Source organism: Meriones unguiculatus, chromosome 12 (genome assembly GCF_030254825.1).
Source record: "Meriones unguiculatus strain TT.TT164.6M chromosome 12, Bangor_MerUng_6.1, whole genome shotgun sequence".
NCBI lineage: Eukaryota > Metazoa > Chordata > Mammalia > Rodentia > Muridae > Meriones > Meriones unguiculatus.
The window spans coordinates 95458259-95484461 of record NC_083360.1 but is presented as its reverse complement, the minus strand read 5'-3'; the positions used below and the strand labels follow the sequence as shown (position 1 = coordinate 95484461).

Here is a 26203-nt window from a genome sequence, read left to right as displayed (position 1 = left end):
TGTTTTGGATTGGTGGAGGCATTGGAAGCAGACACAGTATTTAGAATAGAGGCTGTATTAGTTAGACTTATAAACTTCACACAAATATAAGCACTGCTAGCACTCTCCTGCTTGCCCATCTCCCTTTCCGCAGGGCAGCTCCCTGATAGGAAAGTAGAAGAGCAGTGAGGACTAATTCTCCTGAAATGATGTTTGGCTGGCAGAATTCCCAGGCTTGATACAGAAAGTGACACAGACTCAACAAATCAGACATAGCGCAGCGAGTCACAGGATCAGGTGCTCAGCAGACACTTTCGTCCACTCATAGGCACAGCCATGCAGCCGTGTCTCTGTCCTCCATGGCCACGAACCTCCTCTTGAGACTCTACTCTCCCTGCATCAGCAATGGCGGGGGCTGCTTGCTGGTAGTCGCTGCTGCCTCTTCTCGTCCAGGTGGATGGCGCATTTCTGAAATACATTAACTGTGCACTCAAGGAAAAGCATGGTCTCAGTCTGGCTGCGTGTAAGTAGGGCAGTCCCTATCCTCACGCCGAACACTCCTAACTACGCGTATTTGTTCCTTGATTGGACAATGATTTTACTGCAGATTGAAAAGCAGCAGCTTTGGCCTTGGCTATTTTGGCACACAAGTCTCCGGTATGACTCTGTTTTCTAAGCAGACATTAATGATTCTAAAACTAATATTCATTGTTTGAAGAGGCACAGCGGCCTTGGCATTTACTTAACCTTTTGTCTCATGTATGAGACTGAGTCAGCCTAAATCCTTCCCTTAATTAATATCTTTTCTTTTTATGGGCAACGTTATTTATTGAACAATTTGCATGTAACAATTAGAGCCACAGGAGCTTAAGAAAACTCTTCCTGCTCAGAAGGCCATCTTTTAGATTTTCATTTATTTAGTTTTTGAAGTTGCTCAGATTATACAAACATAGAAAGCTTAGCTGAAGAAACAGGGAGTGAATTAGGACAGATATATATCTTATAGCAGTGATCCTACCTACTGGAAGCCAGAGGGAAAAAAGGAAGAGGTTTCTTGTTTTCTAAAAAAAAAAAAAAAGAAGGGGGGGAGAAGTAATGTGACTTATATAATAAATTTATTTTGTTCTAAATATCCTCAGAAAATGCATAGTAGATAGATATTGAGACATTATTTATATCAATATTCTCAAGTAATGGGGAGCTGCATTTAATATCTTTTCTTTTAAAGTAATAGAGCAAGTAAAAATAATACAATGTTAAAAATAATAGAAATATAGCTTCATTAATGAGCCCAAACCAAAAGTGATTCACTGCTTTTCACCTTCCCTCAAATTCCTGACCACATGAATTCATGAACTGGCATCATCTCAAGCATTAGTCAGAGACAGCGCTTGTTCCTACATCATCACCTCCATTTTTATTAACAGATCCTCTTCAGTGTGCATACTAAAGGTGTGCATTATGCTCAGGTAAGTATATGTGGTCAATACTTTGCTCCTTCCCATGTTATGAGTTATTTTCCCAGCCTCTTCCATTTTGTGGTGTTAGATTGCAGTAAGCATTTTTGAAGGACATACTTGTCCACTTCTCATCGTTGAATCAAAGAGCAGACAGACTTTTTTCCATCTCAGCCATAGCGTTTCTTAAAATCGTGCTCCTAGTTATATATGAGTATTGATAGCCTTGCTACTTATGTATAATATCTGTATTTTGAAATTATGAAAAATGGAGATGTGTCAACTCTATACCTCTTCTTAATAGCTTATATCTGTTTCTCTCCAAAACTTGGATGTATTTTATCAGCTCACATTGTTTAATTTTTTTATTCTACTTAATAAGCATATTAAGTCGAACCAAATATTTTTAATTGCTGAGGTGATTTTGAGGTCTAAGGTGAATGTTAAATCACTAAATGCCAATAGTCATTATCTAATACTTCATATGGAAGTGGGAAAGGCATAGAAGATGTTTCTGAAGTTATGTTGATTTCTTAACCACTACTTAATATGAACTTATGGCGTGATTATTTCTCTTTTTCAGCATGGGAAGCCTAGGGTGCACTCTCTATTTGAGGGCTCTAGTGAATCAAGGTTATACTTCAGAAGATGCTTTTTTCCCCTTTCACAACTGCCATTTCAAAGATATTTCAAGTGCTGATATTACCAGATATTAAGCACTTCAGCAAGAAATTATTTAAATTTCCCAAACTGCTCCTTAAAGACTTCTGGCAGACTCTCTTTCTGCTTTGCTCGAAGAGAGAAGATTGTCTCATGTACGACACTGAATTTCCATAGGTGCTGAAGGGCTTTCCGTGATTCAGATGGTCCCAGCATAAAACAGAGAAGGCCAGTTTATATCAGGTACGGTCATGGTAGATAGAGAAAGGATGTCTAGAAGAACCAAAAGCTATAGGTTTAATTAGAAAGTAGAAGCGATAAATATATTAATTAAGAGGAAAAGAAGCACATGTGTTTCCACGGTGCTGCTGTTATCACTCTTGAATGTCTCTTTACAATACAGACAAGTTTCTCCAACTTGTATGCTTAGAAGTGTTGCAATTTTGTCGTTGCAGATAGACATCTGCAGTGCTCTCTATCTTTACCCAAATTCTCTCCAAAATGGTTTTTAACAATCTAAAACTTCCATCGAGAAAGCATGGAAATTTCCACTTTCATACACTGTTGAGATCTCTTGTTATCGAACTTCAATTTTAGCCTCTCAGAGAGTTGTAAAGATGGTATTGCGTTAGTTTGAACTCGCATTCCCTAACCACTAGCGTTACAGAAAACTTATCTTCCCTTCATCTGTTTATTGGCCTTCTCGTCTCTCTTTTGATTATATTCTTTTGTGTTTCGGGGGGCGGGGGGCAAAGGAAGCCGTTCCTTTGCCTATGTTCCCTGAGGCTGTCTTCTAGAATCCCAGTGAAGCCTGGTCCTGGTCAGAGCATGAGTCTTAAAGACATGGTTTCTCTTAGGGTTGTGAGTCATACAATTAGGATTGACCATCTTCTCACAACAAGCAGACTCCTTCCACCCATCACTGCCTTGCACCACCCACTAACCCATCTGGGCCTACAGATGACATTTCTGTCTTTAAATCCTGGTGCTCTCTGGGGAGTATTAGATTATCTATTGTCATGTAATGGCTAGTTATCATTAGCTCTTTTTCAAGCTGGTTGAGGATCAGGTGAGATGTTGAATGGAATGTGAAACTGGAAGAAAGTTGATTTTTAAGTGGTCATAAGCACCCAAGGTAGGACTCCTCTCTCAGTAAGATCAATATGGTGACATTGTTTCTCTAACACCTGCAGCTGGGCACTATGTAACATCGTTTTGCATATAAAATTTTATTTACTTTCACAAAATGTAGAGAGGAACTCTCCATTTAACAGATAAAGAAAGTTGAACATTCAGATTTAAAGAACAGTTCAATAAGACAAAAACCTGATTTGTTTTAAATGAAGAGCAGAATAGACATGGGTTAGCACATGCAAAAGTCCTCAGCGAAGCAGAAGATAGACTACCAAAATGCTTGATGGTGTCAAGGGCCAAAATGAGTGTGGATCAATGCAAAATCTCATGCTCTCCTACGGAAAAGCAAAATCGCTTTTATAATCGTATAAAAATGCTTTGGCAGTTTCTTACTATTTCAAATTTTTTGCTTGCTAGGAATTCTGCTCCCAAGTATTTGCCCCCAACCCACCCCACCAAAATAAAAAAAAAGACATTTGTTTTCACAAAAGACAATATGCACCAATACGTGTAGTATCCTTATCCATACCTCTAGAAGAGAAAAAAGTTTGTCATAGTTAATGTGCAAACAAAAGGAAAACTTCTAAGAAAGGCAAACGTATGAAGTAAGGGTACATAAAGCTGTAAGGATGACTGTAGAAGGGACAGGCAATTGCTTATTACAGGATTACGTTAAATGGTTCCTTCCTTCTTTTCCTTCCTTCTGTTCTTTCTTCCTCCCTCCCCCCCACCCTCCCTCCCTCCCTCTTGCCCCCTTCCTTCCACGTGAATGTGTAGAATGTGTAGCACTTTATAAAAGCAACCGTTCTGGGAGAGACACATTAGTGTGCGGGAGAGGCTGGCAGTCTGAGAAAGGCATTCATTCCCTCCAGAGTTTCAGCAGGGCTTTGGGACGGCGTGGAAATGCCCAGCACACCAAGTGTGATGGTTTCTGTGTGTGCTTCTGCATTTACTCAGTCCCATCACACCGAATGTCCTAAAGTGAAAAACTCTACTACATACAGTTTCTATCTTAATAAATGTGGCCAAAAGATAATTCACTTGGAAGAACATTGTTAAAGCCTATACTTAAGCTGTATTCTCAGTTTCTTAGACTAAAGCCGGACTCATAGTTAGACATTCTGTAGAGGGTGTCTTCATAATGCCAATAGCTGTTTTGCTTAATTTGATTTCTTTTGAAAACATTTTACTTACTTTGTTAAAAATGCTTGATAAGAAATCTTACTCTCTTAACAGTGTTCAAGTATCCAGTTACATTTCTGTTAAGTCTAGGCAGCCTGGTTTTCTTTAGCGTAGTCCTACCATGATCATTTATGCCTGACAGCATTTCTGCCAGCTCACACTTACACAAGTCACAGTTCTGTGAAGTCGACCCACGAGTAATTTCTGAGTAGGTATTGAAACACCCTCACGTCTACCCGTCTAATATATTAATAAGTGTGCTTTTTTTCAGCAAGACATCTAAATCTGCATGCACCATCCTACTTCTTATGTTCGGTGCTCAGTTTTTTAATGTTTCTTGGACACTAGCCAGTAAGTCTGAATCCCTAGTTAGTTCATCTATTACTTTCTCACCACAATAGATTTGGGTGTCAGCCAAGAAGTGGACTGATATTGCATACAAAAATAGCATAATGCATTTCCTGATCTACTGATATTGCCTTTCCATATGAGATGGGAGAATGCATGTGTTCAGGCACACACACACACACACACACACACACACACACACCACAAACATGCATACACATACACATACATTCTACCTAAGCACACACTCTACCCAAGTTAGGTAAACATTTTTATTGCTGTTATTAATGTTGGGTGCCTTCTATAGTCCATGTGTTTGCATCTCTATTCACATTCTGTAGCCTGGAAGGGAACAACAAATTGTGAAATTTGATGATTGAAGAAGCTTCCTCTATATGGTGAGAGGAGGCAGGACTGTGAAAGGACTCACATCCTCAGGAGAAGCGTAGTTTCTTTCATTCGATCTGGCACATTCTCTGTGTCTTAATTTTAATTCCTTGAGGATGAGACACTCCGGAAGAGTGGAGAGGTTCTGTCCTGGGAGTGGTGGCACTTTGCGCCCTCATCTTCATTTCCCTTAAAGCATAAGCACAGAACAGATGAACGCTATTAAAGGCACTTGTAGGAATTATTCTGATTCGTATCTGATGACTAACTAACCTATTATTGCACTTCTTGAGCAGAGATTAATGGGGAAATCTTAAAGAATAAAGACTCTAACAAGCCTTAGAAATATGTGTGGGCCCAGACTGTACCACGTGACCTCAGAAAGCTGAACCCTGGCTGTTAATATCCTTGACTAATGAACCAAGGCTACAGTTCATGCCAGCAATGTGTCAAGAAATAAGTAACCAGAGAGGTGACCTTTCAACATGCTTCTAAATGTGATTTTTAACAGAACAGTGTCAATAAGTTCAAAATCCCATATGCTTTTGATCTGGTATGGAAGCGTAATACATCAATACCAGACAGCAATAGGAAGGAAAGAGAAAGCTTGAGGGACAAGGACAAAGGGGACCTGGAAGAGTCATCTCAACTGTAACACGGACTGTCTTGTCGTTACTCAGGTAAAAGTAGAAGAAATCCATGTGCACTATTTCAGTGGTATCGTTTGCACAAAACAGAAGTTAACAATAACAATACTTTCCAACCGTTCTTCTCTTCTTACTAGCTACCATCTCTGACGAAGGTTGAGACACACTGTGTGGGTTCGGAGCCTCCTTCCTTTTCCAGGTCTCAGACCTCTTATGAGATCCTGAAAACACACTCGCTCCTATTCAACAGACCTGGGGTCAATTTCTGGTTCTCTTTGATTAGGTGTATAGCATGTGTTGTGGTAAACTCTCAGTCTCTTCATTTACAAAACGAGAACATAAATAGGGGCTTTCCTGAGTTTCTATGATAAATAACTGGAAAACCTGTATCACCTCTTTAGCACTATGCCTCCTAAGCCAGCACTAATACAGTCACCTCTCATGGTTTTGCCATTGATATTATGACTTGTTTCCTCCATGGTGAGGTGGTTTCTTATCCTCACCTTTCTCACCAGCATGGCCTTCCAGAGAATATGTCACAGCCCTCATTACCTGTCACAGAGCTCAGCGCAGCACCCCCTACTGGGAAACAAGGAGTGAGAAAAAGTGAATGAGTGTAACGCATCTCTTGCTTACACAGTGCTAGTCTCCAAAGTGTACATGTGTGGGGGGCTGTGTAGATTAATATTGGTAGCGTTTTACAGGAAGAAAAGTAAAGATGCCTAAAGTTGTCTATACTATCTATTTTTATTTTCTGTTTTATCTTTTTAATCAATAATAGCCCATTATTTGTTATATCCAAGTGCTAACAAATCTTGTGTTAAGAGTGATCCTTAAAAGATCACTAGAGAAGAAAGGAAGCAAGACTACCAGGAGTCAACCTTTTTGTCAAGACTACCATGAGTTGACCATTGTAAACGGCTGATATCAGTTTTTGTAATATGCTTGATTCCAGGTATCAGAAGCTCTAGCTCTTATTAGAAAGAATCCTTTCTATTTTAATTCTGTGTGGCCCAGAATGTCCATGTATGTGCTCTGGCCAGCCAGTCCCTTAGCAAGGCTGCATGCAGCTTCTAGGGAGAGCAGCCATGTTATACATACTGAAGTCCAGAAGTCCTGTGTGGGCAGAAAAAAAAATGGAGTGAACACTTTCTTGTGTTTTCATGAAGTATCATGTCTATAGGTAACAAGAAAGTATTGTGCATTTTTAAAAGCTGAAAGTAAGTTAGGTGTGCTCGCTAGAGAAATGACAACTGTTCGTGGAGCTTCAGATGTTTAGCCCGATTCACATAATATTTTCATGCATCATGATATCACATAGTGTCCACACATGTTTGTATATATAAATTAAAATAAATGTAAATTTAAAGTTAAAATGGGGATCAACCTAAAAGAATGCTTTCATTCACTTATTTAGCATCTCAGGAAAATATGCCCAGGTTGAGTTACAGTGAAGAATGAGAATCAAGAACCAGATTCCCTGTGTCTGTCCCCTGATTATTCCACTTACCAGTTGTATGATCAGGATAGTCATTTACAGACTCATGTCTTGGTTTCTTCACCTACTGGTTACTTATAATAAGAGAAATCTGCTTGTGGCTCAGTACTGGAATTAAGTGAGTTGATGTTGGAAACAGAGCCTATCATATGCCCAACATCACAGAAATAAGTAAAGAAATCCCCAGGATATCTCAGTCATTGCAGATAGATTCCCAGCTTCAAGACACATGAAGTCCCATGAAGTGTAAACAGGAAAATACACACAATAAGAAGTATGATAAAGAGTTATACAAGGTGCCATAAGATAAGGTCTTCCACAATACCTTAGAATAGGACAAGAAGATCAGGAAGGTAGAGATGGGTAGGCAGGGCTGACATTCTAAGTGAGATGTCTCCTCCGCAGGCTGGACTCATTGGGAATTAACAGATCATGGGCAATGTCAAGAAGTATGGGAGAGTGTCAGGTGGTAGGCTGAGAGTTCAGCTGCATTGGTGTAGAGGAAGGGATAACAGAGTCCACTCTGGAAAATCGTTGGTCATCTAAGCTCATTTTGCCTGTGGCATTTTACTTGGAGACACCCTCCACTAAATCCCAAGACTTTGAGAACTCCCCTCCCTCTACATGAAGTCAAGATCAGCCATTGCTGAAAAATGAATGTAAAGGATCATTTCATTTAGAGCATCTCAAAACTGGCATAACCACTGGGAGATTAAGAGTGGGATGGTCCAAACACTGTCCAGAGCTTCCAGAGAAATGAGAAGAAGGTCTCAAGGTCATCCTCAGGAGCCAAAGCTTTTATTGTTGGGGCCAAATTCTTCTTTGGTGAGAGTTTACAGTCCTGAGGGTACCTTCTGACAGTTATGAGTGAGCTTGTCTTGTCTGAAGCAGAAGCCAGTCCTCAGGGCCACAGAAACATATGGGGAAAACTAGACTTAAAGTAGTCTGTTTGACAAAATCGTGGGTGCTATAAATGAGGTTTTTTTTAGATCCACAGATAAAGGAATGCATGCAGGGGATGGTGTGGAGAGAGTATTTGCTCTGCCATTACCAAATCAGCAAACAACAGTTGTAGAAAAGAAATTGACATTCTTTCTGTGTCCTGGTCTTTTTAGCATGTTAGCTGCTAACAAAATCAAATCTGATCAGCCTTCAGCACTATTGAATAATACAGTGAAGAAATTCTTAGTGACAGGGTTCACTAAAGGTCACAAGTCTCAAAAATTTCCCCTTAAGAGTAAATCTCCGGAACTGTGGAGTTCCGTTTAGCCAATGAAGTTTTCTTTGGATTCTTAAAGAACAGAGACATAGAGTAAGCAATGTCATCATGGTAGTGGGCATTACCATAATTCACTGCTTTGTAAGTTGCCCTTCTTGTTTCTGTGACCGAATATGTGAGAGACATAACTTCAGAGAAAGAAAGACTTTTTTCCAGTCAAGACTGGAGAGGGTTTTCTCCATAGTTGCTTGGTCCTTGTGCTGGATCAACCATCCTGGCAGTCAAAGCTTACAGCAGAGGAAGCTCTGTACTTTTAAAATGACAGGAAGTGGAACCCATGGACCATGCTTGGTTCTGCTAACCTACTTTCTCTTTCCTACTTCTACGGTAACTCAGCAAAGCCTGAAAAGCCACTTAGCCTCTGCTATGATGTGGGTAAAAAAAAAAATCGACAGAGAGCTATTCTGTGTCTTCAGGTGTTTTTAGCTTAGTAGCTGTGTACACAGGCAGAGTGCTTGGCACTTTGGAGAGAGTCAATAAAAGTGGCAAGAATAAAAGAAGGAAGGCAGAACAACAAGCACACAGACAAAGTGTTCTGCTGGCTGGATTGTTTTGATTATCAGGTGGCTCCGTCATCACTTGGGTAAACGTCCCACTTTTAAAACAATCTGCCCCCCTCCATTTGACTCAATTACTGAGGAAAGTTAGCTGACTTAAAGAAAACACTCCGGCGTTAGAGCGCACACGGCTTAGTTGTCACATTGACATCTCTGCCATGCACACCTGAAACGCGCTGATGGCAAGAGACGAATCAATGCAGTATGTTTTGTTAGTTGGTTGTCATTCTACAAGCATCACAAAGGCTGCTGACCCTCAGTGTTAATGCTTTCAGGGAAGAGATACTAAAAGCACTTGAAAAGCTACTTTGAGGGATGATCTAATTGTTAGTTGGATAACCGCAAATACCTGGAAAGGAATGAAAATATTTATGATTTGCGTTTGACTTTGAATTCGTATTTGAAAATGTACAGGTAAACATTACAACCAATGAGTCTTTTGAAAATAAATTGTTGTTTATTGCCTATATATGCATAAGTCTAAGCTTGCTCCAGTAGACGTATTTTATAACCTTTACTTCTTTTTTTATGCTATCATTTGATTACATATCCATCTGAATGGGATGGTAGAAACTTGAAGTGGGGAAAAGAATGCTTATAAACACATTCACAGATGGTTCATGTATTAATTGATTTTCTTGTTCAAGCATTTACAACATATCCACTACAGAAAGGATAACACAACTGTGATCAAAAGCCTTGCTGAAGCATTACAAACTGCCTACTAAACGTACTGGAATCTTCCTCTTTTTAACAGGTTCAAACTCAACTATACTGCATTTCCAACCCCCACTCTTTGTATCCTTAGATAAGCTGTCTGCCAGTATCACTCATCTAACACGATTGTGGTTATTTTTGGCACTTGTCTGTTATACTGAGCTTATTGATCTCACTTTATATACATTTCTGTCTCTCGTGTGTGTGTGTGTGTGTGTGTGTGTGTGTGTGTGTGTGTGTGTGATATGTTTATGCATGAATGTGTAGAGTCAGAGTTGGATGTCAAGTGCATCCTACCTTCTTTTTTGAGCCAGGGTCTCTCATTGAACCTGTAACTCACTGACTGACTAGACCAACTGGCCAAGCAACCCCAGAGTCCTACCCTCTCTGTTCCACAGCAATGGAGTTACAGCTGCATGTCACTGTTCTTATGGGTACTGGGGTACTATGATGTCAGATACTCATGCTTCTGAAGCAGATTTTACCTACTTAGCCACATCCTCACCAACCACTTCCCATTTTTATTTATTTATTTATTTTTGCATAAGTAATAAAAAGTTTAGGAGACTATGGCATAGAATGGTTCAGCAGGTTTGCCATTTCAACTGAAAGTTCGAACAGAGTTTCCTGCTTCGACAGATCTCCTGTTTTGGTGCTGTTTTATTTCCTGGGGCATCTGGGGAGGTTCGGGCCATCGACACTCATCATCCCGCTCAGCCATGGAGGGCATCTAGCTGGACTGGCCACCCTCCTCTCAGCTCCCTCTGCCAAGTACTGAGCCAGCAGTGCCACTCATTCCTTTAAATGGAATCTCCAGATAAGAGAGAAAGAAACAAACACCCCCATTTTAAGTGTTACATCATTATTTTATTTTTAATATTTATTTATTTAGTGTGTATGCACATCTGTGTCAGAAGAAGACTTGCAGGAGTTAGCACTCTCTATCTGCTATGTAGGTTGTGGGGACTAAACTCAGGTTATCAGCCATGGTAGCAAGAGCCTTTACTCACTTAGAAATCTTGCCAGCCTATATTTTATTTTTAAAACTATGGTCACGAAATGTCAAAAATGATTAAGTAAACTGATTGTGATAATTTAATATTTCAGTTATATTATATTAGAACTGATTGTGATAATTAAATATTTGAATATTATCAAATAAATAGTTATATACTTAGTAGCAGAATGCATTAAATAAATACCTGTCTGTATGTTTACATATAAATAAATATTAAAGTAAATAACATGAGAATAACAGCACCTTCATGAAAAGGTTATTATTTGGATAATATGAATATGGAACATAAGAGTTAACATTCAACGTTGAGGGAAAGTAATAAATATCATTTGCCCTGAATCCCTTTATATCTTCCACCTATGTTTATTCATTATAAAGTGAGCATTTGCTCTATACCAGATTCCACACACTTTGCTAGCATTCCATCAGCAAGTGAGGCAGAGTCACAGTCCACAGAAGGTATGGCATTAGTTAGAGTCAGCTGATTGTTCCATTGGTGTTGAGGCTACAAAGAAAAGAGACAAATTTAAGGGCATTCCTTGCCGGATGAAGGATACCTGCACACAGGGTTTAGTTTTTGCCTTTCCCGAATTACACCCATCTCTCAGAAGGAGTATAGTTCTTGCTAGTAAGTTTTGGTAAATTAGGAGAGGACTCATTTCAGGATTTAGCTTCTGACGTACAAATGACTCCGTTTAAGGCCAACCCAGTTACTAACCTCTTGAGGCCACAATAATTCATAAAGGCATATCTGTGCATGTACATATGTATCTCACTTACTAGATCACAGGGTTATGTATCTTCAAAATAGAGTTCTGTTAAAGTCATAATATTCTCTGAATAAAAAATGCCCTGGAAGGATAATTTAGTAACTTTATAAGGGTTTATTGAGTTGTTAAAAGACAGATCCTCCTTCAATGCTATTTGATGATTAATGACACATTGATTGAGAATTAACAACTATCTTGTTTATACAATTCATTTAAAGGGCTGTTAAGCCCCAAGCTATGATTTAAAAAATGATCTAGGCTCAGTTTAGCATTCATTACACTAAGCATCTCAACCAATGGCAGTCCACAAAAGTAAATACCTTATTATCAGCAAAGCACAGAAAAGCTACTTGACAGCTGGCAGCACCCAATCAGAGATCTCTGCTGACAAGGCATTGATGACTTTTGTAACATCTGTTTCATTTTGCTAATCCACCATTTACTCTTTGGGGAAACATGGCATAAGAAGACAAGGGATGTGAACTTACAATAAAGAAAAAAATCTTTGTGTGTGTGAGTGTGTGAACATTCTTGTGTATCTGTGTGTGTGTGACTGTAAGTATGCAGTGTATGAGTGTAGATTGGCTTCTGGAATGTCAGTATCCAGACTGTCAAAGACAGAAGAAGCAAAATCATTTGTGTGAAAAAAAGTTGTCACAAAGTCTGGGCATTATTTTGGACCTCTGTAGGAAGCTTGTAGAGACATTTATTAAGCTTCTCCACATATTCTTTCTTCTATCTATATTTTGGAATATGCAATCTCTCCATTATCCAGTGGTTTATGGATAATGCTCATGTGGTGGAAACAGAAAGGGAAGAAATGTTTTTTTGTTGTTGTTGTTTTGTTTTGTTTTGTTTTACATAGAATTTCTTTTATCACATACTCTTCCAATTTTTAGGTACATTGCTCCCCTACCCTTTCCCCAACAGAAAAAAATTGCGAAGAAAACTAGGAAAGAGAAGAAACAGAAGAAAAACTAGAGTGCAAAGGGAAGGCCAGTCATTTAATGTGTTTGCCTACATGGCCTCACACCTTTGAACTTCCAAATGCAACTTTATACGTTGTCTTTTGACATTATGCAGTTGGCAATCCTGAAAGCTCTCAGTTTAGACAACTAAATTATTGCTTGTCAATTTAGCTTGGGATGAAAGACAGGTGTTTTGTTTCTCAGTAAAACTCCATTTAGAGCTTATATTGGCTCTAAATCCAAACCTAGGGTTGTGTTATGGGCTGGCATTGAAGTGTGTCTCAGTAGGAAATATCAGTCTGGCCCAACAGTCAATCCACACAAGATCCTCTGCGTTGGTTCTAGCTGGGCACACCTAGCATCATTTAAAAGCAATTGAGATAAAGACCCTTCCAACTCCAGGAGTCAGCCTTTGTGCTTATTTCTCCACTGTTCTGCCTCCACCGGAGAAATGAACTAAGCACAATCAAAAATCACTATGAGTTGCCTTCAGAAGCTGATGCGATGCTTTGTGATCCCTTAGTGAATACTTGCTAAGATTATGGCTTCACTTGGACAGCGACCTGTTTCCATTTGAAGACATGGAGTAGTGTGGGGAAGCATCTGACACAAAGGGCCAAAAGTGCATATGCTTAATACTTTGGTTGGAGGAATTGCATGTCAATGGCACAAATACTGAAGCAAAAAACTTTCCAGAAGCTTCTTTACTCCTCCTTGGATCGGTCACCATTTCTAGCATCGTCTATTCTGATGCATGTGATAAAGAAAGATGGCCATCCTTACTAGATATCAAGATACGTAGGGGGTCTACAGAATTACATCTTGGCTTGCCTCTATCCTACTCACGTTTTTGTCAGTGTGATAAAATACCTGACAAAAATCAGCTTGAGGGGTTTGAACTGTGCTCACAGTTCAGAGGAAGACAGTCCATCATGGCAGGAACAAAGCTATGGCAGTGGATTGGTTTATGGTATCTACCAGGAAGCAGGGAAAGGGAAAGGCCAGAGGTCAACTGGCCTTATTTCTGATTTCTATTTCCATTCAGTGTAGAAACTTAGTGCATGGGGTGATGCTTTCCATATCCAGAGTAGCTCTGCCCACTCTCATGGCTTTTTGGGAAACCTTCACAGACCCACTCAGAAATGCACCTCATTAATATGGAAGGTGTCGCCTTTGTTTTTGTTTGGGTTAAAGAATTTTGTTAGGTATTTTTTTTTTGTTTTTGTTTTTTTGCTTTCTGTTTTTAATACAGGATCTTACTATATATAGCAGTGCCTGACCTTTAACTCACTTTATAGATCAGCTTGACTTGAATCTGTGGTTATCCACTACTTCAAGTCTGTGTCATCATGTTCAGCTCAAATTCAGTTGACAAAATTAACCATCCGAGCATTCTATCATGGAAACTATGTGGTGGAAAACATGTTTAGCCTAGATAGGATGAATAAATTTCTAGATGTCACTATGTTCATAGTTAAAAACCTATAATATATATATATGTAATATGAATATATATATATTCACAGTAATGGAGGCTCTTGTTCTTTTCCCTCAGTTACACCCCCATTTTCAAGATGAGGGTACCCAGCTTGACAAAGATCCAGTAACACATAATGGAGTCAAGATCCAGGTAGTCTGCTCAATAAACTAGTTTCTCATTCTATATAGCTTTGGTTACATATTTTCCTCATGATATTTAGAGCTCTTAATGGTGATTCCATAGGCTGAGTTCAGAGATGTAGCTAATGTATGTATCATGTATCATCATGATAGCTATTGTATGTATTCAATTTTGAATATAGTAATTTTTGTACTACATTGTTCTGAAAATTCTTGAATTAGAGATCAACTTGGCATATGTTTCCGTGGATTGATAAAACATGCTAAATATAAAAAATTGTCTTATTTATCATCAGTCTTTCAGTTCCTAATATAATGCATTTTTCCACAAAAAGCATTTACTGGATGTTTAAATTTCTAATTTGATATACTTATGTATTTCTCTCCTCAACCATCTATAATTTTCTAAAACGCTATATACTATTAATTTCTCTAGTCAAAATTGCCTATTAACCAAACACACTGTTATTATTCCATCTTCGCCCTAGCGAACAGCTAGAAGTAAGGTGACTAGATGCCAGCATCACCTTACCAAACATGTTTCCCCTATTTTGTGTAAAAGATAACGTGGAAAAATGCAATAAAAAGAACTGAATTATCATAGAGTCACAGAAATTTCCCGTGCTAAAGTAGACCAAAGCAGGCTTTTAAAATAAACCAGTAAATATGATTTTTAATCTGTCGGACTGAAATACCAGCTCAAGACTATCGTGAAAAGTCAAATGGATGAGAGGTGACTGTAATAAAAATCTTAAAAGCAGTGAGGAATCAAGACATTGGGACTAGTAATCACAATTACAACAAATAGCACCTCTGAGGTTGATGCATGCTCCAGTGTGGAAGAGGGTTCTTGGGTCAATTTCCAGCAACCGAACAGAGGGAAAGAGTTCTTCGGGTTCTAGGGCCAATGACTCTAGACATAAAGCATTCAGTAATTGACAACCCAGGGCATCCCCACTGGCCCTCAGTTCCTACTCTGCCTATAAAATCAGTGCTTCATTCAAATGCATGGTTGACAATGAAGTGGGATTTCCATCACTGTGCCCTTCTCCTGACCTCTGTGTGACCTACAGGTCACCTCTCAGTCAGAGTGTTGCAGGTTCCCGGAGATGCGGTTTTCAGCAGGATTCAGCCACCGTTTCCTCGAGAAAAAGACAGATTAATGTCATTTCAGTGGTTGTTTTTCAATCCTGTGGTTGTGGGCACTCATGGAAACATTAGCACTGATGCCGTCATCAATTTATCAGTTCACTGACAATTTTCCCTTCCTTTATGTTCCATTTTCCAAGTATCTAGTATCTCAGAGAACAAAAAAAAAAAAAAAAAAAAAAAAAAAAAAACAATCCTCTGCACTCTGCAAACCAAGATTTATCCTAGGAAAGAAAGAGGTTTTTGTGTTTCTTTAGCATACAATAGTGACACTTCCCAGACTGTTCTGTGGGTTAGCTCTCTGTGTTAGGTTTGAGATCTAGAGACACAAAGACCACTGAAGTGGTTAGGTGAAGCTCTGGAGCCCAGAACAAGGGGTGGTGTCACTCGACCCTTAGCATGACTTTTATTGTTCTAAGAATTAATCAATTTTCTGTTCAAGAAATTCATCTTTAGAATTTAGAAGCCATCCACTTGGGTTCTGATGTTATCGAGTGTGTGATTAACCAAGTCATCTCATCAGCATGGTAGTTTTAGACAAACTTCTTTTTCTTTCACTTAAAAAGCATTTAACAGGCTGTGGGGACTTGCACAAATAATGCAAATCAGTTAATTAAGTTCCATGTTAATGGTTTGAACTCCTAGTGTTTTCACCACAGACAATTGTTCTCACCCCCACCCCCACCCCCAGTTTTTAAAGGAATCCTTGAAACCACAATCACCCAATTTTGGTCAAAAGTTTGTTTCAGGTTTCTACCTACTTTTTGTGTATCCAAAAATAGCTTAAATTAAAATTAATGTAAAGTACCTAATTTCATTATGTGTTTTCTAACCATGTGTGTACAACTGCCACCATTCAAAGCAGCCTGTAAACTTTAGGGCATTAAGCAGGCATATTTCTTGATGAAAACAATGGGAAATTGTGGCTTGCCTAGCACAATAATCTTTTTATATCCTTCACCTACGGAGCTGTATACGAGGTAAGTGCCCAACCCCGTGGGAAGTTTCACTGGTACATGATTGTTGGGGGTTTTCTGAACCACAGCAAATACCTCAGTTCCTTGGCTCTGGTCCACAGCTGAGTTGTACCTGAATAGTCAGCTTTGGGGTGTATGTAGACTCACTAGGACTCAGACTGTGCTGTTGCCCCCAGAAACTCACATCTGAAGGATGGGCTTTTCCACATTCAGAAATGATATTTCCCAAATAGTTGCCGTTTAAATATAAATCTGTTAACTTTTGCATTTAGCAGTTTTCTCAGGATAAATGTCATATGAGTTCAAGTAATACTTAATATCTTTCACTCTTTGGCCTCAGTCTACCTGGAGAGAAGTCTCTGAGCAGCTTTCTATGATTTTAACTCATTCTTCTACAGAGGCCAGTTTTCATGGTGCTGGGTTCATGCTCTGTTGCAAAAATAACATAAAAAAATCAGATGGTTTTTGTTATCGGTTGAATGAATGAATCAGTCAACCAGCCAACCAGTCAATCTGTCCATGGTGGAGATACTAATGAATGACTTTCTATGTCTCTTTGAATGTGAGCCCCCACCATCTCAGGACCTTGTATGCCTCTTTCTATCCCCAAGGCCTGGAAAGTGACTGTGCATTATTATAGTTGCTCTTTGTTGAATTAATGTTTAAAGGTCTTTTCCAGGGACCTGTGGAGAAAAGATTATTTTCTTTGTGGACATTCCTACTTTTCTGTGCTAAAATAGTTCTACCTGATTATCTACAAAATAGCCACACGTAGGCCCCCAAAGCTAAGTTAGGAGCCCCATATATCCACTTTCCTGTCACTGCATGTAGACACATGCTTGTTTATGTTTGGCTAATTAAAATTAATCACCCTAGCTTTCCCTTCCCTTTAAGGGCATTGCTTCCCGTTAACTTCAATGATGCTTGTTTGACTTCAATGGAAGTTTTCACCTGCATAGGGACAGTGAGGAATCAGGACAAATATCTTTAAGGCTGTCATTTGTCACCACGAACAAAAGAAATAAAGATCCTTAGGCACGAGGCACCTCGGCACACTTCATGTGCCTTTCTCTCTTAATTCTATCCTTGCTGACAACCCATGACTGCCACATAAAAGAGAGCATCAGAATTATAATTGAATGGTTCTGAAATATCAGAGACAGAACCTCTGAAAAGGAGGTTCACAAACTTATTCTTTGGCACATTTAGTGATTTGAGTGCCTTCAGTTGTCCAGAACTGATGAGGGCATTTCCAATGCAGAGCAGATGTATTCCCTTTGAGCCGACATGGGGTAGGAAAGCATGGGAGCTCAGCTTCATCTCACCAGCACACAGATCCTTGACAACAATCTGCGCTCAGAGACCCATGAGGAGCTGGAAAGTCAGCTGAGGAGGTTCAGTGTTACAGTATCCACGTTCTAAAATGCACGCATTTTATTCATAGTTTAATTATTTCAGGCAAAGAATAAGATATTAAAAATACCTTCGAAAAATTAAAGTGCCAACCAGCACAGAAACTGAGCAAAATTCTTCATGATTTAAAGTAAGCATTAAGACCTAGGTCAAGCTAGGTTCACTGCTTCTAAAAGTGATCGAGTTGCATCATTTCCATGGGACTAGCATGGCCTTTCATTAAAATGACTGGTCTAGAACTACCACCATAATCATGTCATATACTAACTTCTACTCTACAGTTTCTTTATAAGATTGTTTGCCATAATCTCTGTCTTTCTTTCTCTCCCTCTCTTTCTCTCTCTCTCAGACAGACACACACATACATACATACATACATACATACATACCATACATACATACATACATGGATGGATAGATAGGTAGATCTCCAGGGAGAGAGAGATTCCCAGTACTACAGCTGAAGGTTGGCCTTGTAACCTCATGTAAATGAACTCAACAAGAAAGTTTATATTTCCTACCTTGTTATTTGTACTGTATAATTAAAACTTTACATGTTAAATAGTAATAAAAATTTGTTCTTTAAGTCTTATTCATCCTATACTTGTCCTGGCCAATTATTTTCTTTTTATCCAACAAAGCAATTGTTCTCATCTGAAATTGCATCATGATGGTCATTATTGGCTTAAGATATTGTTTCTGCTAGAGTCTTCTACTGAACTGCATAGCACTCAGATCAGACAAGATAAGCCATTTTCATGGCCTAAGACTTCTACGGATATCAAGTAATCATATAAAGATGTGTTGAGGAGGAGGTGGGGAACGTAAGTGGGCATCCTAGGAAGAGGAAGCATTATTGAAGGTGTGCGAAGGAGAACGTGAAGCTAGAGGTCCTGGCCTGTGTGGGCAATGCATGTCTGCTGTGAACCAAGGAGCAGGGGGTTGCACGGGTAATACATGCATTCTGGTGAAAGAGGGGACCTGAGACAAATTCTGTCTGTTCCTCAGACCATTAAGGCATTTTCTAAGCTCTGTACTTTGGCCGGAAGCTCCAGTGGAGCAGCAGATAACTGCTCTATGATCCTCATCATAAGAGCTACACTGCAAATCAAAGAATTACAGTATCGGACTCCATGATGGATGCTAAATCTTAAAGCCGAATCTGCATGGCGTGCGGAGCCCATCTTTCCGTCCATGGATCAGACATTTGTATTGCCAGAGGTTTCCAGCTGTGGTTCTCAGGTCCCATAGGAATTGGGAAGAGTAGATTTGTTATAGGTTTAGCTACTTCCGCTTGATTGTTTCTCCCTTCGGAATTCAGAGAATCTTTTATCATCTTTCGCCTTTGGTGTTCATGTAAGTGTATATTCCTGTAAATGTAGTAGATCCCTCTGTGAGCAGATTCACGTAAGAGCCACCTTTACACAATACCCATACAGAAACAAATGCATTTTCTCCATGTTTTCCCAACAGCAAATGAAGCATGTTACCAAGGGTAAAGATAAAAATTCAGATTCCCAAGCATGGCACACACCTGTAATCTCAGCACTCGGGGAGGCAGAGGCAGGTGGATCTGTGAATTCCAGGCCAGTCTGATCTACATAGTAATCCAGGACCATCCAAGGCAAAACACACACACACACACACACACACACACTCGCACCAATCACTGTCTCTAAAAACAAACAAACAAACAAACAAAATTCAGATTCCCTGTCCTCCAGTGTGCTTTCCAATTGAGAGAGAACATGGCAGTCTGCATATGTCACATGAAGTTGGTACTCATTGATAAGAACGCATCTCTTCCAGACCTGTCCAGGCTCCAGCCCCTGCCCTACCCTAGGCACGGAATGTTCAACAAAATTTGGTTGAATGAAGAATAGACAAATTTCATGATCACCATAGGACCAAAAATAGCCAGGTTAGTCCTTCAGCTACTATGCAGACGATCCTCAGACAGGGTTCTTCAGCTCTTCTGTAGTTGCTCATTGACCTACCATCACTGAGGTTACACTCGCTACTTCCCAGGAACAATCCACTGTTCTTTAATTAATCTTCTTTGTGACCCATCCCAATATTAGTGAATTTTTTTTCCATTTTTATCCAAAGAGTCTATTGTCCAACTACCTATGGAATCATATTTCTTCACCCAAACCTATAAGTCCAGCATTCAGGGCCTACGACCAGATATGCTCTGAAACCACACAGGGATAAAACCTGCCTGACACCTCACTTTTTTCTTTTCTTTATAATCCTGCATCCTTCTAAATTTCAGTGTTATCAACGACCCCTGTACAACCAATCCCCTAGTCCTTGTGATTTCGCTAGCAGCCAGGCCTTTTGTTGTTTTTGATTGTTTGTTTGTTTCTCTTCTTGGTAGGTTGATATCTCTGCCTCATGGACACCCTTTTTCATCTCTGTTTTGTAAGAAAATCCTATTCATCATTGTATTTTCACCTCCAGAGATTTTTTTCAGTGTGTATCTCAGTAGTAGAAGCATGCTTGCTGGTATACTAGAGTCCAGTTGTAAATTCGGGCAGTTCCTGACTGCCTTCTCTTCTTTACAGGGATCAGTTGCTGCAACCCACACCTGTATTTGTGAGGTCCACAGGAGGGTTTGGGAACCATGATGTTGAGCTTAGGGTGTCATCATGGAGCTATCCTGAAGCCACACAGTCTAGCCAGTTCAGAGGCATGGATGGTAAGTATAGTTTACTTTTCAAGTCAATGCACTTTAGGGCATGGTATCTGAATGGTTCCGGTCTTGAATGACTTTCAGGTCAGAAGTAGGAGTTTAATACTCTAGGCTCGCCACAGTTCATGACCAGCCTTAGGTTCGAATCCTGTGTGTAGTCAATGCTTATCCACCCATTTTCTATCTAACCAAGGTGGTGCCCCCAAAATCAAGGGGTGATAGGAGTGAGAGTATTGGTGACATTTGTGTATACTATCCCTTATCATTGACATCCTGATACATCACTCTATCCTTTGACATAAGTTTTGTGCCACGTGTCAGATGGTTCACGAGGTGGCTGTAACTCTATTCTCTGGGATGCCCACGACCAATGCTTCCCACACCAATAAACTCTTCCCATTAGTATCTTCTGATGTGGTCATATCATAGTGTCCTGGGGAAGTTTTGGCTATATGGGAAAAAGAAAACCAGACAATTTTTGTGCAAATGGAATCATTTTTCTTATTCAGTTATTTGTTAATTTTCTATTCTTCTGATTGATGGAACTGTTTTGAAGGCAAGGCTACAAAGAATATGAAAAAGAGATCACATTCTAGGAATTACAGCCTGGTTACTTCAAGAGAAAGCATGGTTGAAAGATTCATTGCTCTAAATGTACATTACAGAACGAAACGAGTTATTCTTCACATTTTCTTGTGCCCTCTAGGAAAGACTTACATGTATGGTTATCACCAACAAAACACAAAACAAAACCTCTGAGCAAATTAGAAGGAGTCTGCATTCAATAATGACATAATGCATGATGAAAGTCATACACATCATAGGAACCACAGCGAAAACTCAGCATGTTAGGAGACCACAGGCTTGGGTTCAACACTGCCTTGGCTCTGAGGTGTCACAGCATTCCAGTAACAACACTACTGATGTGCTGTTTTGTGGTGACAATGATGATTTTAGTCAGAAACAAGAATTCTGAACATTAAAAGTAGAAGAAGAAAAAAATGTAGAGAGAAGTTTCTTGTACCTGAACAGATGGCATCTTGGACACTGAAAAAATCTCACACACATTAATTGCACAAGAAAAAAAATTGCTTAGATTTTCTTTCTCGGTCCATTTTTCTAAATCCTCAATGATTAGCCCTTGAATTTTGTAATGTAATTTAAATTGCATTAATTATGTAGAAAGAGTTTTTTGACCTGGAGCCTTGCACACCTCAGGGGCAGCACTGTTGGCCAGGTGCTGTGCTAAGCAACTTAGATGCAGAATCTGTTTTTATTTTCACAAATTCTGTCTCTCAGTTATCTTATTAGGCAGAAAGTAAATCCTAGAAAAATTAAGCAGTTTGCTCATGTGCACTTCCTAAAGGCTAAAAAGAAACCAAGAGACCCGTATTCTGATGTGGATGTTAGGTGAAAGAATGTTGCACTATCTATCCAACTCAGGATTTTTTTTTCTCCAATAAAAGATTAATCCTATTATAGTAGGGCTTATAATTTTTATTATCTACACTATAGCTAATAAAGTACTTATTGGGCACTAGCTAAGCATCCGATATCATTGTCAGCATGTAGCAATATTGTGTATTGAATCATTTTAACCAATCTTATGAAGATCATTTCTGTTGGGTATAATACTTGTGCTGCACAGATGTGAAAACAGAGGGCTTGAAACAGAAGGGTAAATAAACCGACTCACCTGATTGCAAAGCACGGAAATGTGCAAGGCTGCCTCACTCTGGAGCCAAAGCAGATCAGAATCAAATACTCTGGTTTGTTCCCTTCAACCCAAATTTCTAAACTAAATCAAGACTTAGACACAAAACAGCACAAACTACGCTCTATGACTGGAATCAATCTATGTTTTTTCTCTCTGGTCTGGTGATTCTTTCAACTTATTTTCACAGAACTTGGCATAATCTGAGGGCTTAGCATTGCCAGACTAATGGCACCTCTGGTTTCCAGATCTTCGCCGAAAAGATCCACGTTGTCCAAAGGGTGGTGGGTTCACAGGACAGAGCTATGGTTTCAGTTACCATAGAGCTGCAGAAAGAAAACCCTCCAAAGAAAGCCATGCAACATGTATGCATGTGTGTATTTACACACACAGATACATATATATAAAAATCATTTATTTAAGAGTGTGTGATTTGCTTGATATGGTTCTGCCTCTCTTTTGAACTAAAAAATAAAAGCAAAGGTGCATATTTGAAAATAAAAAATATCAGATATCACACTCACTATAGTGATGTTGGCTTAAATACAAATACAACCCAATGTCAAATATCTAGCTAAAAATCAATAACAGTAGTCAATTAAGCAAGCAAGTGGAACTATTCAGAAAAATTCAGATAATTGACTAAAATTTCCAATTTTTATTCAGATGCCTGTCACCATTCATCTTATCATCTGATGTTTTTTGCTCTCGCTACTTTAGAGTAACAAATATTTTACTCCTTCACACTCTATGAAACATACCTGCAAAAAAAAAAATGCTCAAATGATAATGTGATGAGTTACAGACTGGAGACTGATCTTTTTATCTTTTCCTTTCGTTCATTCTGCCTCGCTCTCCCCTCATCAACTCCTTTTATTTCAAGACCTTACTGATCATTTACAAATGCGGAAAAGCCTCTTTAGCCCACTCTATATTTCATCCCAGGTGGCCAAACCCACATTTTGATTTTTAAATGGGCAGAGAGATGCGCCGTAATGAGAACACAAAGAACCAGGTTTATAACTTGGTACATTATGGCCCCAGGTTCAAAACGGGGAAGCAGCCCTGCGGTAAGCCTTTGTTTCCGGCTCCTGCAGATGAACGCCAGAATTTTCGAGGAGTTTAACAATGCAGAATGCAAACAGGGGGGGAAAAGACACAAGGAAAGGAGAGAAAATGAATTAAAACAAAGCAAAACTCTTGGGATGGTTTCTGCTGCAGGGTATTTTCCCAGAGTTCTGTCCAAGAATAATCTAGTAAAAATGTGGACAGAGAACCACCGACCCCTCTTTCCCCTGAACATATGCAGCTCTGATCAGTCTGGTATTTCTAGAAAAACAAGGTCCTGAACCCGAGTCCTCAGACACATAACAAAGCGCGCTTCACAGCTGTGATGCACAGTGAAGAGCCGCTCCAAGGCCTGAGTGGGTCCCAAGACAATGCCTCCTTTATCACCCAGAGGACAAATATCTAGACAGCAATATTTTCTGCTTGAATGCTTCAAGCAGCTCGCGCAACTCCTGCCTGAAAGGGAAAACTGAGCTCGGAGTGTTTGCTGAGTGATTATTTTAATTTACTACTTGATGTAAATCTAAATGAACTGACACCCAGCTCGAGACGGACAGAAAACAATCACCAAGGGTGGGGTGCTCAGGGGAAGGGAAGGGGGCTTCGGGAGAGGGGCTGGGTTACACATCGGCTGGGCTGGAGCCCAGGTTTGGACAACTTTTGCAGCAGCCCTGTGAGAGATGGGGGCAGGGCCGAGCTCAGCATTCCGGTCCCTTCTCTCAATTACCATAATAAGTTCGGTAATTTTGTGCTGTTTATTTATCAGGCCAGGATAACAAAGAGAGCTGCTGAAGTCTGTTCTGGAGGCACCATGACAAAGCACCAGACAGAAAGCAGTCACGTGTGGGGAGATGAGCAGACACCACTTCACGGGCACCTGATTATTCTTTCTCAGTATGGAGAAGCAAAAATTATCCTACGGAAAAACAGTTGCAGATGCAAAACCACAAACCAGCGGATGAGGCAAAGGGGGCACGAGGCGGGGAGGAGCCTGGAGACTGAGGGACAGTGAGGACAACTTGCCAATCAAGTTTAATTCCTTATCTGTTCATGTCAACATTTATTCAAACTCACTGGTGGAGATAAAAGATTAAAAAAAACCAAAAAAACAAAAAACAATTGATTTCTTAAGTTCTCTCCTCTTTCCAATCTGTAGCTCTAGTTTCTTAGGGCTGCAAGACCTCTAGGTAAAGTGAATATTTCTGAGAAATTGCGTGGTCAAATCAGCTGTGCCTAGCTGGACGCTCACTCCCTTCCCTGCGCGCCTACAGCGAATAAAGCATCTTTCTCCCACCCCGGTTTTTTTCTTCCTGTTCTCTCCATCTTCCTCCTTTTCTTTTCACTCACGAAGCACTACACTAAACAGGCAGAAGATGAAGATATAGATTCCTATTTCTAGGTTTGTCTCTTTTCTCTAAAAACGTCTCTCATTTCGGCAATGTCTGCCTAACATCCTTATCCGAACAGTGGATGCTTGCTAATGAGCGCGGCCCTCCTTATTTGCAGCAGTGTTATAAATGGCACAGTGTATGTAGATAAATCCCCACGCACGGTTCTGAAAATATTCCCAGCACTGCTTGTCTTGCCACACTCATGATATGGCACCAAATCACAGCCAGCGTCTTCTCCACTTCTCCTTACCTACCAGTTCAGCAATGCCCTCTCCCTGCTCCTGCACACGCCTTGAATGCCATCACAAAGGGGGCTGAGACGAGAGGATGGCAAGTTCAAGTCTCTTCTGGCAGACTTAACAGAAGCTTGTCGCACTAAAGCTCTCTCCTTATGTATTTAGGTGTGTGTATACTGAAATTTAGCCCAGAAAAACCCACCTTTGTGTATGCACACCTGTGTACATAATGCATACAACTATTGCATAGAAGGTTTCTTGACCTTGCCCACTTGCTGACCTTTTTGCTTGAGAAATTTTTATATGGATCATAGTATCCAATAACATAGGTGACATGCACCAAACATTTATAGATAACAAATTATAATGATGTATTTTAAATGATATTTTCAGTAATATGTATATGGATATAATTTTAGAATTGATTAAAAAAGAAAGCAAAGTTGCTTACTAATGAGACGATGTTTATTTTTTTACACAAAGAATTAAATCTTATCTTAATATTTGATACTGCAAGATAAAGAGCATTTCAGTGTTTTGAAATAGATATTTTTATTTTATTATTGTAAATACCTGGAGTACCTGTATGTATCAACATGTAGCTCAAAATGACAAATGTAGATTTAGAGTCATTTCAGAAACTGTTGGAAATTCTATCCTAATTTCAAGCCAAAATTTGCTTAATGATTTGCATGAAACTCAAGTGAGTACTAAAATAGCAATTTCTAAAGTTGAGGATTCCAGCACAATACAACCTAAATATATGCTAATTTCATACTTATATGCTGAGGAATTATATTAGAAAATATTAAAGTCTTTATTTATAGCAATTAAGATGTTAGGTTCTGTTTACTTGTTTACGTGGGATTATTTATGGGATGTGGCTGTGTGGTGTGTGGCTCCATGTGGCTGTGCTACATATGTGTCTGCACATGGACACACAGAGGCTACATGGTAATGCAAGTGTCCGCTCTCACTCTCTGCACATTCCCCTGTGACAGGGTCTCTCCTTAACTCTGTAGCTTGCCAGCCAGGCTTGTGACAGCAGCCCCCAGTTATCTGTGTCCTCACACCCCCAGCGCTTTCAGGTACAGGAAGTCACATTCAGCTTGGATTATTGGGATCCAAAGTCATGTCCTGGCTTTGCATCATCATGGGTTTTGTGCTTCATGATGGCATGCAAAGAGCACAGTCTGTGTGTTCAGAATCAAGGCTGGCCAAAGTCATAAAATTCAGCATGAAAGTGTTGCCAGAAGTACTGTGGACTTGTTACCTATTCGATTTTCAATTAATTTTAGTTTTTCTGCAACCAAAGACCTGTTTGGTAAACTCCACATTC

General features: G+C 39.6%; 1 long non-coding RNA gene across 1 annotated transcript; it reads left to right on the top strand.

Moving 5' to 3' along the window:
* The first annotated feature begins 310 nt into the window (after positions 1-310).
* LOC132646766 (uncharacterized) lies at positions 311-24573 on the top strand. Its single transcript, XR_009585010.1, has 4 exons — positions 311-502; positions 14157-14231; positions 20328-20461; positions 24004-24573. It is a non-coding gene; the product is annotated as an uncharacterized LOC132646766 (long non-coding RNA).
* Positions 24574-26203: the final 1630 nt, after the last annotated feature.